Below are 6,674 nucleotides of genomic sequence, written 5' to 3' on the forward strand. Positions count from 1 at the left end.
TTATATTAGACATGCAGTTCCATTTTTCACCAGTAGGGGTTAAAATAGAAGTTGTGAAAGATGTCCCCTGTCCCTCTGTACTGAACGACAGTTGTTTGATGTCTCTGTCTCGCCGATGGACAAAGTTATTACAAAAAAAAGGTTTATATTAGACATGCAGTTCCATTTTTCACCAGTAGGGGTTAAAATAGAAGTTGTGAAAGATGTCCCCTGTCCCTCTGTGCTGAATGACACTTGTTTGATGTCTCTGTCTCGCCGATGGACAAAGTTATTACAAAAAAAAAGGTTTATATTAGACATGCAGTTCCATTTTTCACCAGAAGGGGTTAAAATAGAAGTTGTGAAAGATGTCCCCTGTCCCTCTGTACTGAACGACACTTGTTTGATGTCTCTGTCTCGCCGATGGACAAAGTTATTACAAAAAAAAGGTTTATATTAGACATGTAGTTCCATTTTTCACCAGTAGGGGTTAAAATAGAAGTTGTGAAAGATGTCCCCTGTCCCTCTGTACTGAACGACACTTGTTTGATGTCTCTGTCTCGCCGATGGACAAAGTTATTACCAAAAAAAGGTTTATATTTGACATGCAGTTCCATTTTTCACCAGTAGGGGTTAAAATAGAAGTTGTGAAAGATGTCCCCTGTCCCTCTGTACTTAACGACAGTTGTTTGATGTCTCTGTCTCGCCGATGGACAAAGTTATTACAAAAAAAAGGTTTATATTAGACATGCAGTTCCATTTTTCACCAGTAGGGGTTAAAATAGAAGTTGTGAAAGATGTCCCCTGTCCTCCAGTACTGAATGACACTGGTTTGTTGTTCATAGGATATTTTACAAAAAAGCTATTACAAAAACACTGCTTATCAAACAAGAAAACCTGCACTTTCCCTACGGTCCCTTACTTGCGGCTCCGCCAAGAGAGCGCTTTCCAGCACAATTGAGATTGCGACGGCTTCTGCGAGGGCATCTGCGGGTCAGTGGTTATTATATCGACAGAAACCATTGTTAATGAAGGTTGTGAAACATTATCAGCTTTGCTCTTTTTATAAATATGTTTTATTTTGGGCTCATTGCCGTTCAGTACCGAATGTGTCACGAATATCCAAAACAAAACTAACTTTACCCCGCTCTCTTTTGCACTCTATGACCAGCCATCATTAAATCGAAATACAGTAAAAAAAAATGAGCGCGAAACCCTGACACTTTACAGAAAGGCACGGATATCCCCGCCCGAAGAAAAAAAGAGCACAGGACAATGGTTGCAAGTTAAACAGCTGGTAAGTAAAATGAGTAATCCTGTGATTTCTTAACATATTTAATTTTTTATTTGGTTAAATAATTTGAAACAACACGCAGTTAACGGTAATTTACCTCACACGTTAGGACTGTTGTGACTAGATAGGGAAAGCGCTTTGTGGTGAAAACTCTTTTTAAGACTCAACAACACTTTCGGTGCACGTTATCATATATATTTATTTTCCTTTTTAGAACATTTCACCATCTGCAAAGGTAAGTAATCTTGTGATTTCTTACCATATTTAATATTTTTGGTTTAGTTCATTAATTTGAAACACTTTTTTTAAACACTTAACAACACGCAGTTGACGGTAATTTACCTCACACGACTGTTGTGAACAAGATAGTTAGAGAGCTTTGAGGTAGAAACTCGTTTAAGACTGAACAAAACGCAACTTTCTGTGCAAATAATCATATTTAATTATTTTCTTCCCCTTTTTAGAACATTTTACCATCGACATATCAACATAAACGGTTCTCTTTTTCGTGTTTGACTGCGTTTGGTACAGGTGAGTGTTCATATGAAATGCTAGGCGACAAACTGAGCTTTTGTGTTTACGTTAACGCTATTTTGAAGTCAGTCTCTCAGTTTCTCTCTAACATGCACATCTAACAAGGAATAATTGACGATGGGTCGTTGAATTAAATTGATATAACTGCCAGTAAGAAAAAGTGTGTGTGTGTGTGCGCGGGTGTGCAGGTCACAACAACAACGGCAGATGCAGAGACCACGCTTTCCCTTGCTTCCACTCCACGGCTGATCATGCTTGGTAAGATTCTTTAACACATACTTTGGGAACATTAAAAAGATTAAAGGGATAGTTCAGCCAAAAATGATAATAAACCCATGATTTACTCACCCCCAAGCTATCCGAGATGCATATGTCCATCATTTTCCAGACAAACACATTTTCAGATATTTAAGAAAATGTTTTAGATCTTTCAGTTAATTAAATGTGAAGTTACAGGGTCCACGTCCTTGAAGTCCAAAAAAAGTGCGTCCATCCTTCACAAAATAATCCAAACGGCTCAAGGATGATAAACAAAGGTCTTCTGAGGGTAATCTGCGCGGTGTTGTTGTAGAAGTATCCATATTTAAAACTTTATTAACGAAAATAACTACCTTCCGGTAGCGCCGCCATCTTAGTCGGGTCCGCATTCAAGATCACGCAACTTACAGAGATTACTCTGTTGCTGCTCTGTGCCCCCGCCCTCCGAATTTGTCATACGTCACTAAGAAAAGTGCGTACACTACACTAATACTCTCTCCTGAATACAGAGGAGTCTAAGATGGCGGCGCTACCGGAAGGTAGTTATTTTCGTTAATAAAGTTTTAAATATGGATATTTCTACAACAACACTGTGCAAATTACCCTCAGAAGACCTTTGTTTATCATCCTGGAGCCACTTGGATTTATTTTGTGAAGGATGGACGCACATTTGGACTTGAAGAACGTGGACCCCGTAACTTCACATTTAATTAACTGAAAGTTCTAAAACATCTGAAAATGTGTTTGTCTGAAAAACGATGTACATATGCATCTCGGACAGCTTGGGGGTAAGTAAATCATGGGATTAATATAATTTTTTTGGCCGAACTATCCCTTTAATCCTTTGTTAATGTTAAGCATTATGCTTAAATTTTGGCATTCTTCTTGAGTTTTGAATATCAAGAGTAATGAAATGATGATTGGCCTTTTTAGGTAACCCCCCCCCCCCCAAATTGTATTCTGTACTCATTTACTTATTCTTGTGTTGTTCTTAACCTGCATGAGTTAAATTTCTTGAGCGAAGATAATATTTTGATAAATGATGGTTATCTAATAGTTGACAATACCCCTTGACCTCCACAGTATTTGTTTTTCTTACTATGGAAGTCAGTGGGTACCATCAACCGTGCTTACCATCAATTATTAAAATATCTTCTTTTGTGTACTAATAAATACAACAGAATCAACTCATACAGGCTTAGAACAATACAAGGGTAAGTAAATGATGAAAGAATTTTGGGGACATATGAACTATCACTTTAAAATGATAGATTTCAAATTATTGAGAAAAGCTCTAACATCTAAATATTGTTACTTACACCAAAATCAAATAACAAACGCTATTATTAATTAATTATTTTCAGAGGATCCAGATCTACAAAACAAAAAATGGATGCTGCCGATTGAAGGCTAACTCCGCTTTCCTGCGATTGACCTACCATTTCTTCAGCTTTTGCTGTTCACTTTGGTTGCTACTACGTGCTCAACGTCGAGTACCAAGTGGAAGCAGCCACTACTTTGGAGTTTATTCAGAGGTAAGTACATCTTTCAGTATGCTATAACATTTGGTAAATATTGAAGAAAGACTCATCATTTACTTACTTTTATGTCCTTCCTAACCTGTATGCTCTCTCTTCAGAGGAACACAAAAGAAGATATTTTGAAAAATGTTGTTTGCCAAACATGTTTAGTTGGTTTGTTGACTCCCATCAACAAAAGTGGTTTGGTAACAATCATTCTTCAAAATATCTTTTGTTTTCCCCTAAAGAAAGTGCATACAGGTTAGGAAGGACATAAGGGCTTTTATATATGATTTTAGATTTCAGGAAGTGGCAAAGTCTTGTCATCTATTAGCAACTGCTGGTCCTTTGTGGTAATTACAGTGGGCCTGAGCAATATGAGGATATTATTGTATAGCAACGATTAGGAATGGCACTATTTTTTAAAAAAGTGGAGTGTCCCTCTCTTACACATCAAATGATCTAATGAATTATTTTTTTATGTAAAGATTTATTGTGAGGATCAGCCCCGACAACAGCAAGTGCTCCTCTAAGTTCCAGGTGAGCAAAAGAAGTGGGAAGATGGTGCAAAGGAAGAACTCTGGCCTGAACCATCAGGTATATATGAAGAGTTTGGTTCCAAAACGCAATAAATCCATTTTGACAAATTTCGGTAAAAACGTGTTTTCTATACCAAGAAAGTGACAAGATGAAAACCACTTTTTCCTGTTACAAACTTTCACATAGCATCTTTAGGTTATAAAAACATAAAAAATTCAAATCCATAACTTGATTTTCAAAGATTTATTATAAAAACGGATTATTTTTTCCACAAAATGCAATAAATCCATGACAAGTTTATATTAAAAATGCTATAAATCTATTGAATCAATCGCCTATATAAATGTGCATTCATCTTTGCCATGTTATATTCATTTAGTTGACTAGTTGTACACACTAATTAAAAATATAAACATTAATGTCATTAATCAAAACACTTACTTTGTGATATTAAGAAGTCATCGGTTATACTTGACGTCCTCGCTTAACGTTTTTCAAAGCGATCAGCTGTAAAATGTTTTGGTCCTGCTCGATTTTCGTTGACTTTGAGTAAAATTATGGAAAGTTTTTCATAAGATCCGCTGGGGTCAATGTGTTATGACAGTAACTGGATGCTGTCGGCTCGGCCAAACAAGCACCGGTCTCCCGAGTTCCTCTGCGTAAATTATTACATGTTGATGGCTTACGTTTCTTTCCCGTCACAGAAAACTATCACAGGTTTATCAATGCTATCAAAGTATTATTTTGTTTTTGTGTGTTTGGTGATCACGAAGTACATAGTAGATGAGGAAAACTAGGATTCCGTGTACTCAGCGCGCCGCCATTCTTTGTTTACATTGCGTGAGGTGCGCTGTAATCTGTGGAGGAGTGGATTTATGGCATTCTGTAGAAAAGGGGGAGTGGCGTTTATTGCATTTTGGGAAAAAAGGGAGAAAAGATGACAGAATAACACTGCGGAAATTGGATTTTGCATAAAATTAAGAATTTACTTTATAATACTGACCTGATATAATACTGATTCTGGCAGTAACTCATTTTTTTCAAAAATGGCGTTTATTGCGTTTTGGAACCAAACTCTTCATATCCACCTTTATTCAGGACTTTATGAATTAAGCAAAACTATTAAGCTACTAAAGCAAATACATTCTACTCAACTCACCAGAGGTTTGTGAAATTCTTTTTTATCTTAAAGGTTTCTTTTAGTTAATTTGTCCATGCACTGATTTATAATATTGTAATATGAAACTCCAGTGTATACATGTTACTACTGTTGCTTCTAAAAGCAAAATAAGTCTACGCAGGAGAGGTTTTGTTACTTTTTTTTATTATTCTTATAGACGGTTTCATCGGATGCACGTGATACACGTCTGGATCCGAACCTTACAGCCGTTTGTTTATGTTATTACTGCTGAAACCGTCTATAGTTATAACTGAATTTGTACTAAGATTATTTGATAATACTGTGAAATGAAACGGTGAGTAAATGTTACATTGGCTTTGAAAAAGCTGTTGCTGCAAGAAATTACAATTTACTCAGAATAATATTTTGAATGTATGAGTTTTTGACATTGCTTATGACTGCATTTGAATGTATTGTTCATGAATTAATGCTGTGATATGTGTGTGTAAATGTTTTGTGTGTTACAGGATAAAAGATTTGCTAAAAGTATTTTGTATTTGAACATTGTTATTATGACTGAGTTAGTGCATGACTTGATTTAAAATTCTGTAATATGATATCTATGAGTAAATGTTATTGCCGGTTTGAGAAAAACAGTTTGTGATGCAAGCTGAAAGTTCAATGTGCAAAAATATGAAAATCTGATTTCATGTATTTGAAAAACTAAAAGAAATTTTAAAAACATGTTGTCATTGCTTATTTTTGTTTTTACTTAAAGCTGTTTTAACACCTCCATTTAAATTTTGTGCAGTTTTGTAGTAAATAGAAATGGGAAAATGAATCACAGGAAATTTTACGGTAAAATACACATTGTAATAAATACATTGTAGTATAAAATTATTGTATATTTTACAGTAGAAAATATAATATACTGTAAATACAGTTACAGCATGTTAAACAATACTGTAAAATGTATACAGTATTTTAAATAGTACTGTAAATTTGTGTACAGTATTTTAAATAGTACTGTAAAACTATACAGTATTTTAAATAGTACTGTAAAACTGTATACAGTATTTTAAATAGTACTGTAAAACTGTATACAGTATTTTAAATAATACTGTAAAATTGTATACAGTATTTTTACTGTAAGTTAATTTACAGTAAGTTGCTGGCAACCAGCTGCCAGTAAGTTACTGTAAATTCTACAGGAAATTTTTTACAGTATACATGAATGTGCAACAGCACAAAAACGTTTTTAAATATGAAAGATTAAAGGATTTAATGTAAAAGATTATTATTGAGTCTCTTGGACATAAATGAGGGCCGATTATGAGACATTAAACAGCACAAAGAGCTGCTTCACCTGTAGCCTGATAAGTAAATAAATGCTTTGCTTTAAACAAATGCATCTGTTTTTAAATGTTTT

At 34.9% G+C, this 6,674-nt stretch overlaps 1 long non-coding RNA gene across 3 annotated transcripts; it reads left to right on the forward strand.

Annotated features, from left to right (window-relative positions):
• Nucleotides 1–1,127: 1,127 nt before the first annotated feature.
• On the forward strand, nucleotides 1,128–6,096 carry LOC141350031 (uncharacterized). Of its 3 annotated transcripts, XR_012357924.1 has the most exons (6): nucleotides 1,128–1,276; nucleotides 1,488–1,508; nucleotides 1,738–1,804; nucleotides 1,996–2,065; nucleotides 3,430–3,600; nucleotides 4,074–6,096. It is a non-coding gene; the product is annotated as an uncharacterized lncRNA (long non-coding RNA). The 3 variants fall into 3 exon arrangements; XR_012357923.1 differs by having other exon boundaries at nucleotides 1,128–1,508; XR_012357922.1 differs by having other exon boundaries at nucleotides 1,128–1,804.
• The last annotated feature ends 578 nt before the right edge of the window (nucleotides 6,097–6,674 follow it).

The sequence above is a fragment of the Misgurnus anguillicaudatus genome, chromosome 16 (genome assembly GCF_027580225.2).
Source record: "Misgurnus anguillicaudatus chromosome 16, ASM2758022v2, whole genome shotgun sequence".
Classification (NCBI taxonomy): Eukaryota; Metazoa; Chordata; class Actinopteri; order Cypriniformes; family Cobitidae; genus Misgurnus; species Misgurnus anguillicaudatus.